At 35.9% G+C, this 12,185-nt stretch overlaps 10 non-coding genes across 10 annotated transcripts; all 10 read right to left on the bottom strand.

Annotated features, from left to right (window-relative positions):
* Positions 1–343: 343 nt before the first annotated feature.
* Positions 344–416, bottom strand: TRNAR-ACG (transfer RNA arginine (anticodon ACG)). The gene has a single exon. It is a non-coding gene; the product is annotated as a tRNA-Arg (tRNA).
* Positions 417–1,423: 1,007 nt separating this feature from the next.
* On the bottom strand, positions 1,424–1,495 carry TRNAH-GUG (transfer RNA histidin (anticodon GUG)). The gene has a single exon. It is a non-coding gene; the product is annotated as a tRNA-His (tRNA).
* A 586-nt stretch (positions 1,496–2,081) lies between these two features.
* TRNAR-ACG (transfer RNA arginine (anticodon ACG)) lies at positions 2,082–2,154 on the bottom strand. Its single transcript has one exon. It is a non-coding gene; the product is annotated as a tRNA-Arg (tRNA).
* A 5,144-nt stretch (positions 2,155–7,298) lies between these two features.
* Positions 7,299–7,371, bottom strand: TRNAR-ACG (transfer RNA arginine (anticodon ACG)). Its single transcript has one exon. It is a non-coding gene; the product is annotated as a tRNA-Arg (tRNA).
* A 507-nt stretch (positions 7,372–7,878) lies between these two features.
* Positions 7,879–7,951, bottom strand: TRNAH-AUG (transfer RNA histidin (anticodon AUG)). The gene has a single exon. It is a non-coding gene; the product is annotated as a tRNA-His (tRNA).
* Positions 7,952–8,456: 505 nt separating this feature from the next.
* TRNAR-ACG (transfer RNA arginine (anticodon ACG)) lies at positions 8,457–8,529 on the bottom strand. Its single transcript has one exon. It is a non-coding gene; the product is annotated as a tRNA-Arg (tRNA).
* Positions 8,530–8,957: 428 nt separating this feature from the next.
* Positions 8,958–9,029, bottom strand: TRNAH-GUG (transfer RNA histidin (anticodon GUG)). The gene has a single exon. It is a non-coding gene; the product is annotated as a tRNA-His (tRNA).
* Positions 9,030–10,772: 1,743 nt separating this feature from the next.
* On the bottom strand, positions 10,773–10,845 carry TRNAR-ACG (transfer RNA arginine (anticodon ACG)). Its single transcript has one exon. It is a non-coding gene; the product is annotated as a tRNA-Arg (tRNA).
* A 507-nt stretch (positions 10,846–11,352) lies between these two features.
* On the bottom strand, positions 11,353–11,425 carry TRNAR-ACG (transfer RNA arginine (anticodon ACG)). The gene has a single exon. It is a non-coding gene; the product is annotated as a tRNA-Arg (tRNA).
* Positions 11,426–11,932: 507 nt separating this feature from the next.
* Positions 11,933–12,005, bottom strand: TRNAH-AUG (transfer RNA histidin (anticodon AUG)). Its single transcript has one exon. It is a non-coding gene; the product is annotated as a tRNA-His (tRNA).
* Positions 12,006–12,185: the final 180 nt, after the last annotated feature.

Raw genomic sequence — 12,185 nt, 5'->3', positions numbered from 1 at the left:
CTAAAAGATCTTTAAAAAATGTGATGAACTTACTCAGACAGAGCCCAAACATTCTTCTTTCCTGAATTCCAGAATTTATGTCAAATTCCCAGTCCTTTAGTACAATAATTCACAATTAAATTATTCAAAGCATGTTAAGATAGCTTTATAATAAGCATTAAACACAAATAGTTCAAGCACCGTCAAAGATTCTTCTTACTTTCAGAAATTTTCTTAAGATTCAGTATTGTGATAAAATGGATGATTGAGAAACAAAATCATAATGCCAAGACCCATTTTCGAACCAGGGTTGCTGCGGCCACAACGCAGAGTACAAACCACTGTACAATCATGGAAATATAAGCGAGCCAGGTAGGAATTGAACCTACATCCTTCTGATCCGTAGTCAGACGCGTTATCCATTGTGCCACTGGCCCAAGTGTTTTGTAGAAATTGAAGTGTCTTTCCTGTTTTTGAGCCTATTTTCAGAGTTTTATGGTTATTGAAGTGTATACAGAATCACATTTTGGAAATTGACTGTACACTATCTGCAGGGATTGTTTCCCAAAAACGTTTTAGGTAAAATAATAATCCTTGTGACTGCTAAAAGATATTTCAAAAATGTGATGAACTTACTCAGAAGGAAGCCCAAACATTCTTCTTTCCTGAATTCTAGAATTTATGTCAAATTCCAAGTACTTTAGTACAATAATTCACAATTAAATTATTCAAAGCATGTTAAGATAGCTTTATAATAAGCATTAAACACAAATAGTGCAAGCACCTTCAAAGAATCTGCTTACTTTCTGAAATTTTCTTAAGATTCAGTATTGTGAAAAAATGGATGATTGAGAAACAAAATCAAAATGCAGTGACCTGTTTTCGAACCGGGGTTGCTGCGGCCACAACTCAGAGTACTAACCACTATACGATCACGGCAAATTAAGCGAGCCAGGTAGAGTCGAACTACTACAATCCTAGTCAAACACTTTATCTCCAATTCCCATCCATTCCCCACTGTCCCTGGAGTCAATTCATTCCCAGTGTCTTTAATTGAAGTGTCTCGGTTACCCTGAAGTAAGTATATAACAGAATCACATTTGGAAATTGACAGTACACATCTGCAGGGATGTTCCCCAAAACGTTTAGGTACAATAATCCTTGACCCCAACACTCACAAACTACCCACCACCCCAAAAATGTATTGAACTTACTCAGACAGAGCCCAAACATTCTTCTTTCCTGAATTCTAGAATCTATGTCAAATTCCTAGTCCTTTAGTAAAATAATTCACAATTAAATTATTCAAAGCATGTTAAGATAGCTTTATAATAAGCATTAAACACAAATAGTGCAAGCACCTTCAAAGAATCTGCTTACTTTCTGAAATTTTCTGAAGATTCAGTATTGTGAAAAAATGGATGATTGAGAAACAAAATCAAAATGCCGTGACCCGGATTCGAACCGGGGTTGCTGCGGCCACAACACAGAGTACTAACCACTATACGATCACGGCAAATTAAGCGAGCCAGGTAGGAGTCGAACCTACAATCTACAGATCCATAGTCAGACACATTATCCATTGCCCACTGTCCCGGGTGTCTTGTAGTAATAGAAGTGTCTTTCCTGTTTTTGAGCCTGTTTTCAGAATTTTATGGTTATTGAAGTATATACAGAATCACATTTTGGTAATTGACTGTACACTATCTGCAGGGATTGTTTCCCAAAAACGTTTTAGGTAAAATAATCCTTGTGACTGCTAAAAGATCTTTAAAAAATGTGATGAACTTACTCAGACAGAGCCCAAACATTCTTCTTTCCTGAATTCCAGAATTTATGTCAAATTCCCAGTCCTTTAGTACAATAATTCACAATTAAATTATTCAAAGCATGTTAAGATAGCTTTATAATAAGCATTAAACACAAATAGTTCAAGCACCGTCAAAGATTCTTCTTACTTTCAGAAATTTTCTTAAGATTCAGTATTGTGATAAAATGGATGATTGAGAAACAAAATCATAATGCCAAGACCCATTTTCGAACCAGGGTTGCTGCGGCCACAACGCAGAGTACAAACCACTGTACAATCATGGAAATATAAGCGAGCCAGGTAGGAATTGAACCTACATCCTTCTGATCCGTAGTCAGACGCGTTATCCATTGTGCCACTGGCCCAAGTGTTTTGTAGAAATTGAAGTGTCTTTCCTGTTTTTGAGCCTATTTTCAGAGTTTTATGGTTATTGAAGTGTATACAGAATCACATTTTGGAAATTGACTGTACACTATCTGCAGGGATTGTTTCCCAAAAACGTTTTAGGTAAAATAATAATCCTTGTGACTGCTAAAAGATATTTCAAAAATGTGATGAACTTACTCAGAAGGAAGCCCAAACATTCTTCTTTCCTGAATTCTAGAATTTATGTCAAATTCCAAGTACTTTAGTACAATAATTCACAATTAAATTATTCAAAGCATGTTAAGATAGCTTTATAATAAGCATTAAACACAAATAGTGCAAGCACCTTCAAAGAATCTGCTTACTTTCTGAAATTTTCTTAAGATTCAGTATTGTGAAAAAATGGATGATTGAGAAACAAAATCAAAATGCAGTGACCTGTTTTCGAACCGGGGTTGCTGCGGCCACAACTCAGAGTACTAACCACTATACGATCACGGCAAATTAAGCGAGCCAAGTAGGAATCGAACATACAATCTACAGATCCATAGTCATACACGTTATCCATTGCCCACTGTCCCGGGTGTCTTGTAGTAATAGAAGTATCTTTCCTGTTTTTGAGCCTGTTTTCAGAATTTTATGGTTATTGAAGTATATACAGAATCACATTTTGGTAATTGACTGTACACTATCTGCAGGGATTGTTTCCCAAAAACGTTTTAGGTAAAATAATCCTTGTGACTGCTAAAAGATCTTTAAAAAATGTGATGAACTTACTCAGACAGAGCCCAAACATTCTTCTTTCCTGAATTCCAGAATTTATGTCAAATTCCCAGTCCCTTAGTACAATAATTCACAATTAAATTATTCAAAGCATGTTAAGATAGCTTTATAATAAGCATTAAACACAAATAGTGCAAGCACCTTCAAAGAATCTTCATACTTTCTGAAATTTTCTTAAGATTCAGTATTGTGAAAAAATGGATGATTGAGAAACAAAATCATAATGCCAAGACCCATTTTCGAACCAGGGTTGCTGCGGCCACAACGCAGAGTACAAACCACTGTACAATCATGGAAATATAAGCGAGCCAGGTAGAAATTGAACCAACAATCTTCTGATCCGTAGTCAGACGCGTTATCCATTGCGCCACCGGACCAGTTGCCTTGTAGTAATTGAAGTGTCTTTCCTGTTTTTGAGCCTGTTTTCAGAGTTTTATGGTTATTGAAGTATATACAGAATCACATTTTGGAAATTGACTGTACACTATCTGCAGGGATTGTTTCCCAAAAACGTTTTAGGTAAAATAATAATTGTGACTGCTAAAAGATATTTCAAAAATGTGATGAACTTACTCAGAAGGAAGCCCAAACATTCTACTTTCCTGAATTCTAGAATTTATGTCAAATTCCCAGTCCTTTAGTACAATAATTCACAATTAAATTATTCAAAGCATGTTAAGATAGCTTTATAATAAGCATTAAACACAAATAGTGCAAGCACCTTCAAAGAATCTGCTTACTTTCTGAAATTTTCTTAAGATTCAGTATTGTGAAAAAATGGATGATTGAGAAACAAAATCAAAATGCCGTGACCCGGATTCGAACCGGGGTTGCTGCGGCCACAACACAGAGTACTAACCACTATATGATCACGGCAAATTAAGCGAGCCAGGTAGGAGTCGAACCTACAATCTACAGATCCATAGTCAGACACATTATCCATTGCCCACTGTCCCGGGTGTCTTGTAGTAATAGAAGTGTCTTTCCTGTTTTTGAGCCTGTTTTCAGAATTTTATGGTTATTGAAGTATATACAGAATCACATTTTGGTAATTGACTGTACACTATCTGCAGGGATTGTTTCCCAAAAACGTTTTAGGTAAAATAATCCTTGTGACTGCTAAAAGATCTTTAAAAAATGTGATGAACTTACTCAGACAGAGCCCAAACATTCTTCTTTCCTGAATTCCAGAATTTATGTCAAATTCCCAGTCCTTTAGTACAATAATTCACAATTAAATTATTCAAAGCATGTTAAGATAGCTTTATAATAAGCATTAAACACAAATAGTGCAAGCACCGTCAAAGATTCTTCTTACTTTCAGAAATTTTCTTAAGATTCAGTATTGTGAAAAAATGGATGATTGAGAAACAAAATCATAATGCCAAGACCCATTTTCTAACCAGTGTTGCTGCGGCCACAACGCAGAGTACAAACCACTGTACAATCATGGAAATATAAGCGAGCCAGGTAGGAATTGAACCAACATCCTTCTGATCCGTAGTCAGACGCGTCATCCATTGTGCCACTGGCCCAAGTGTTTTGTAGAAATTGAAGTGTCTTTCCTGTTTTTGAGCCTATTTTCAGAGTTTTATGGTTATTGAAGTGTATACAGAATCACATTTTGGAAATTGACTGTACACTATCTGCAGGGATTGTTTCCCAAAAACGTTTTAGGTAAAATAATAATCCTTGTGACTGCTAAAAGATATTTCAAAAATGTGATGAACTTACTCAGAAGGAAGCCCAAACATTCTTCTTTCCTGAATTCTAGAATTTATGTCAAATTCCAAGTACTTTAGTACAATAATTCACAATTAAATTATTCAAAGCATGTTAAGATAGCTTTATAATAAGCATTAAACACAAATAGTGCAAGCACCTTCAAAGAATCTGCTTACTTTCTGAAATTTTCTTAAGATTCAGTATTGTGAAAAAATGGATGATTGAGAAACAAAATCAAAATGCCGTGACCTGTTTTCGAACCGGGGTTGCTGCGGCCACAACTCAGAGTACTAACCACTATACGATCACGGCAAATTAAGCGAGCCAGGTAGGAGTCGAACCTACAATCTACAGATCCATAGTCATACACGTTATCCATTGCCCACTGTCCCGGGTGTCTTGTAGTAATAGAAGTGTCTTTCCTGTTTTTGAGCCTGTTTTCAGAATTTTATGGTTATTGAAGTATATACAGAATCACATTTTGGTAATTGACTGTACACTATCTGCAGGGATTGTTTCCCAAAAACGTTTTAGGTAAAATAATCCTTGTGACTGCTAAAAGATCTTTAAAAAATGTGATGAACTTACTCAGACAGAGCCCAAACATTCTTCTTTCCTGAATTCCAGAATTTATGTCAAATTCCCAGTCCTTTAGTACAATAATTCACAATTAAATTATTCAAAGCATGTTAAGATAGCTTTATAATAAGCATTAAACACAAATAGTGCAAGCACCTTCAAAGAATCTTCATACTTTCTGAAATTTTCTTAAGATTCAGTATTGTGAAAAAATGGATGATTGAGAAACAAAATCATAATGCCAAGACCCATTTTCGAACCAGGGTTGCTGCGGCCACAACGCAGAGTACAAACCACTGTACAATCATGGAAATATAAGCGAGCCAGGTAGAAATTGAACCAACAATCTTCTGATCCGTAGTCAGACGCGTTATCCATTGCGCCACCGGACCAGTTGCCTTGTAGTAATTGAAGTGTCTTTCCTGTTTTTGAGCCTGTTTTCAGAGTTTTATGGTTATTGAAGTATATACAGAATCACATTTTGGAAATTGACTGTACACTATCTGCAGGGATTGTTTCCCAAAAATGTTTTTGGTACAATAATCTTTGTGACTGCTAAAAGATCTTTCAAAACTGTAATGAACTTACTCAGACAGAGCCCAAACATTCTTCTTTCCTGAATTCCAGAATTTATGTCAAATTGCAAGTACTTTATTAAAATAATTCACAATTAAATTATTCAAAGCATGTTAAGATAGCTTTATAATAAGCATTAAACACAAATAGTGCAAGCACCTTCAAAGAATCTGCTTACTTTCTGAAATTTTCTTAAGATTCAGTATTGTGAAAACATGGATGATTGAGAAACAAAATCATAATGCCGTGACCCATTTTCGAACTGGGGTTGCTGCGGCCACAACTCAGAGTACTAACCACTATACGATCATGGCAATATAAGCGAGCCAGGTAAGAATTAAACCTACAATCTTCTGATCCGTAGTCAGACGCGTTATCCATTGCGCCACTGGCCCAAGTGTTTTGTAGAAATTGAAGTGTCTTTCCTGTTTTTGAGCCTGTTTTCAGAGTTTTATGGTTATTGAAGTGTATACAGAATCACATTTTGGAAATTGACTGTACGCTATCTGCAGGGATTGTTTCCCAAAAACGTTTTAGGTAAAATAATAATTGTGACTGCTAAAACATATTTCAAAAATGTGATGAACTTACTCAGAAGGAAGCCCAAACATTCTTCTTTCCTGAATTCTAGAATTTATGTCAAATTCCAAGTACTTTAGTACAATAATTCACAATTAAATTATTCAAAGCATGTTAAGATAGCTTTATAATAAGCATTAAACACAAATAGTGCAAGCACCTTCAAAGAATCTGCTTACTTTCTGAAATTTTCTTAAGATTCAGTATTGTGAAAAAATGGATGATTGAGAAACAAAATCAAAATGCCATGACCCGGATTCGAACCGGGGTTGCTGCGGCCACAACGCAGAGTACTAACCACTATACGATCACGTCAATTTAAGCGAGCCAGGTAGGAGTCGAACCTACAAACTTATGATCCGCAGTCAGACACGTTATCCATTGTGCCACTGGCCCTGGTGCCCTGTAGTAATTGAAGTGTCTTTCCTGTTTTTGAGCCAGTTTTGGAGTTTTATGGTTATTGAAGTATATACAGAATCACATTTTGGAAATTGACTGTACACTATCTGCAGGGATTGTTTCCCAAAAACGTTTTAGGTAAAATAATCCTTGTGACTGCTAAAAGATCTTTAAAAAATGTGATGAACTTACTCAGACAGAGCCCAAACATTCTTCTTTCCTGAATTCCAGAATTTATGTCAAATTCCCAGTCCTTTAGTACAATAATTCACAATTAAATTATTCAAAGCATGTTAAGATAGCTTTATAATAAGCATTAAACACAAACAGTGCAAGCACCTTCAAAGAATCTGCTTACTTTCTGAAATTTTCTTAAGATTCAGTATTGTGAAAAAATGGATGATTGAGAAACAAAATCAAAATGCCGTGACCTGTTTTCAAACTGGGGTTGCTGCGGCCACAACTCAGAGTACTAACCACTATACGATCAAGGCAATATAAGCGAGCCAGGTAGGAGTCGAACCTACAATCTTCTGATCCGTAGTCAGACGCGTTATCCATTGCGCCACTGGCCCAAGTGTTTTGTAGTAATTGAAGTGTCTTTCCTGTTTTTGAGCCGATTTTCAGAGTTTTATGGTTATTGAAGTGTATACAGAATCACATTTTGGAAATTGACTGTACACTATCTGCAGGGATTGTTTCCCAAAAACGTTTTAGGTAAAATAATAATTGTGACTGCTAAAAGATATTTCAAAAATGTGATGAACTTACTCAGAAGGAAGCCCAAACATTCTTCTTTCCTGAATTCTAGAATTTATGTCAAATTCCAAGTACTTTAGTACAATAATTCACAATTAAATTATTCAAAGCATGTTAAGATAGCTTTATAATAAGCATTAAACACAAATAGTGCAAGCACCTTCAAAGAATCTGCTTACTTTCTGAAATTTTCTTAAGATTCAGTATTGTGAAAAAATGGATGATTGAGAAACAAAATCAAAATGCCGTGACCTGTTTTCGAACCGGGGTTGCTGCGGCCACAACTCAGAGTACTAACCACTTTACGATCACTGCAATTTAAGCGAGCCAGGTAGGAGTCGAACCTACAAACTTATGATCCATAGTCAGACACGTTATCCATTGCGCCACTGGCCCAGGTGCCCTGTAGTAATTGAAGTGTCTTTCCTGTTTTTGAGCCTGTTTTAAAGTTTTATGGTTATTGAAGTATATACAGAATCACATTTTGGAAATTGACTGTACACTATCTGCAGGGATTGATTCCCAAAAACGTTTTAGGTACAATAATCCTTGTGACTGCTAAAAGATCTTTCAAAAATGTAATGAACTTACTCAGACAGAGCACAAACATTCTTCTTTCCTGAATTCCAGAATTTATGTCAAATTCCCAGTCCTTTAGTAAAATAATTCACAATTAAATTATTCAAAGCATGTTAAGATAGCTTTATAATAAGCATTAAACACAAATAGTGCAAGCACCTTCAAAGAATCTGCTTACTTTCTGAAATTTTCTTAAGATTGAGTTTTGTGAAAAAATGGATGATTGAGAAACAAAATCAAAATGCCGTGACCTGTTTTCGAACCAGGGTTGCTGCGGCCACAACGCAGAGTACTAACCACTATGCGATCAAGGCAACATAAGCGAGCCAGGTAGGAGTCGAACCTACAAACTTCTGATCCGTAGTCAGACGCGTTCTCCATTGCGCCACTGGCCCACGTGTTTTGTAGTCATTGAAGTGTCTTTCCTGTTTTTGAGCCTATTTTCAGAGTTTTATGGTTATTGAAGTATATACAGAATCACATTTTGGAAATTGACTGTAGACTATCTGCAGGGATTGTTTCCCAAAAACGTTTTAGGTAAAATAATAATTGTGACTGCTAAAAGATATTTAAAAAATGTTATGAACTTACTCAGAAGGAAGCCCAAACATTCTTCTTTCCTGAATTCTAGAATTTATGTCAAATTCCCAGTACTTTAGTACAATAATTCACAATTAAATTATTCAAAGCATGTTAAGATAGCTTTATAATAAGCATTAAACACAAATAGTGCAAGCACCTTCAAAGAATCTGCTTACTTTCTGAAATTTTCTTAAGATTCAGTATTGTGAAAAAATGGATGATATGGGAAACAAAATCAAAATGCCGTGACCCGGATTCGAACCGGGGTTGCTGCGGCCACAACGCAGAGTACTAACCACTATACGATCATGGCAATTTAAGCGAGCCAGGTAGGAGTCGAACCTACAATCTACAGATCCATAGTCAGACACGTTATCCATTGCCCACTGTCCCAGGTGTCTTGTAGTAATTGAAGTGTCTTTCCTGTTTTTGAGCCAGTTTTGGAGTTTTATGGTTATTGAAGTATATACAGAATCACATTTTGGAAATTGACTGTACACTATCTGCAGGGATTGTTTCCCAAAAACGTTTTAGGTACAATAATCCTTGTGACTGCTAAAATATCTTTCAAAAATGTAATGAACTTACTCAGACAGAGCCCAAACATTCTTCTTTCCTGAAATCTAGAATCTATGTCAAATTCCTAGTCCTTTAGTAAAATAATTCACAATTAAATTATTCAAAGCATGTTAAGATAGCTTTATAATAAGCATTAAACACAAATAGTGCAAGCACCTTCAAAGAATCTGCTTACTTTCTGAAATTTTCTTAAGATTCAGTATTGTGAAAACATGGATGATTGAGAAACAAAATCATAATGCCGTGACCCATTTTCGAACCGTGGTTGCTTCGGCCACAACGCAGAGTACTAACCACTGTACAATCATGGAAATATAAGAGAGCCAGGTAAGAATTAAACCAACAATCTTCTGATCCGTAGTCAGACGCGTTATCCATTGCGCCACTGGCCCACGTGTTTTGTAGTAATTGAAGTGTCTTTCCTGTTTTTGAGCCTATTTTCAGAGTTTTATGGTTATGGAAGTGTATACAGAATCACATTTTGGAAATTGACTGTACACTATCTGCAGGGATTGTTTCCCAAAAACGTTTTAGGTAAAATAATAATTGTGACTGCTAAAACATATTTCAAAAATGTAATGAACTTACTCAGAAGGAAGACCAAACATTCTTCTTTCCTGAATTCTAGAATTTATGTCAAATTCCCAGTACTTTAGTACAATAATTCACAATTAAATTATTCAAAGCATGTTAAGATAGCTTTATAATAAGCATTAAACACAAATTGTGCAAGCACCTTCAAAGAATCTGCTTACTTTCTGAAATTTTCATAAGATTCAGTATTGTGAAAAAATGGATGATTGAGAAACAAAATCAAAATGCCGTGACCCGGATTTGAACCGGGGTTGCTGCGGCCACAACGCAGAGTACTAACCACTATACGATCACGTCAATTTAAGCGAGCCAGGTAGGAGTCGAACCTACAAACTTATGATCCGCAGTCAGACACGTTATCCATTGTGCCACTGGCCCTGGTGCCCTGTAGTAATTGAAGTGTCTTTCCTGTTTTTGAGCCAGTTTTGGAGTTTTATGGTTATTGAAGTATATACAGAATCACATTTTGGAAATTGACTGTACACTATCTGCAGGGATTGTTTCCCAAAAACGTTTTAGGTAAAATAATCCTTGTGACTGCTAAAAGATCTTTAAAAAATGTGATGAACTTACTCAGACAGAGCCCAAACATTCTTCTTTCCTGAATTCCAGAATTTATGTCAAATTCCCAGTCCTTTAGTACAATAATTCACAATTAAATTATTCAAAGCATGTTAAGATAGCTTTATAATAAGCATTAAACACAAATAGTGCAAGCACCTTCAAAGAATCTGCTTACTTTCTGAAATTTTCTTAAGATTCAGTATTGTGAAAAAATGGATGATTGAGAAACAAAATCAAAATGCCGTGACCTGTTTTCAAACTGGGGTTGCTGCGGCCACAACTCAGAGTACTAACCACTATACGATCAAGGCAATATAAGCGAGCCAGGTAGGAGTCGAACCTACAATCTTCTGATCCGTAGTCAGACGCGTTATCCATTGCGCCACTGGCCCAAGTGTTTTGTAGTAATTGAAGTGTCTTTCCTGTTTTTGAGCCGATTTTCGGAGTTTTATGGTTATTGAAGTGTATACAGAATCACATTTTGGAAATTGACTGTACACTATCTGCAGGGATTGTTTCCCAAAAACGTTTTAGGTAAAATAATAATTGTGACTGCTAAAAGATATTTCAAAAATGTGATGAACTTACTCAGAAGGAAGCCCAAACATTCTTCTTTCCTGAATTCTAGAATTTATGTCAAATTCCAAGTACTTTAGTACAATAATTCACAATTAAATTATTCAAAGCATGTTAAGATAGCTTTATAATAAGCATTAAACACAAATAGTGCAAGCACCTTCAAAGAATCTGCTTACTTTCTGAAATTTTCTTAAGATTCAGTATTGTGAAAAAATGGATGATTGAGAAACAAAATCAAAATGCCGTGACCTGTTTTCGAACTGGGGTTGCTGCGGCCACAACTCAGAGTACTAACCACTATACGATCATGGCAATATAAGCGAGCCAGGTAGGAGTCGAACCTACAATCTTCTGATCCGTAGTCAGACGCGTTATCCATTGCGCCACTGGCCCAAGTGTTTTGCAGAAATTGAAGTGTCTTTCCTGTTTTTGAGCCTGTTTTCAGAGTTTTATGGTTATTGAAGTGTATACAGAATCACATTTTGGAAATTGACTGTACACTATCTGCAGGGATTGTTTCCCAAAAACGTTTTAGGTAACATAATAATTGTGACTGCTAAAAGATATTTCAAAAATGTGATGAACTTACTCAGAAGGAAGCCCAAACATTCTTCTTTCCTGAATTCTAGAATTTATGTCAAATTCCAAGTACTTTAGTACAATAATTCACAATTAAATTATTCAAAGCATGTTAAGATAGCTTTATAATAAGCATTAAACACAAATAGTGCAAGCACCTTCAAAGAATCTGCTTACTTTCTGAAATTTTCTTAAGATTCAGTATTGTGAAAAAATGGATGATTGAGAAACAAAATCAAAATGCCATGACCCGGATTCGAACTGGGGTTGCTGCGGCCACAACGCAGAGTACTAACCACTTTACGATCACGGTAATTTAAGCGAGCCAGGTAGGAGTCGAACCTACAAACTTATGATCCATAGTCAGACACGTTATCCATTGCGCCACTGGCCCAGGTGCCCTGTAGTAATTGAAGTGTCTTTCCTGTTTTTGAGCCTGTTTTAAAGTTTTATGGTTATTGAAGTATATACAGAATCACATTTTGGAAATTGACTGTACACTATCTGCAGGGATTGATTCCCAAAAACGTTTTAGGTACAATAATTCTTGTGACTGCTAAAAGATCTTTCAAAA

Source organism: Taudactylus pleione, unplaced genomic scaffold (assembly GCF_031769625.1).
Source record: "Taudactylus pleione unplaced genomic scaffold, aTauple2 ptg000551l, whole genome shotgun sequence".
Taxonomy (NCBI): Eukaryota; Metazoa; Chordata; class Amphibia; order Anura; family Myobatrachidae; genus Taudactylus; species Taudactylus pleione.
Note: the sequence above shows the minus strand (reverse complement) of the source record. Positions and strands in the feature narration are given on the sequence as shown.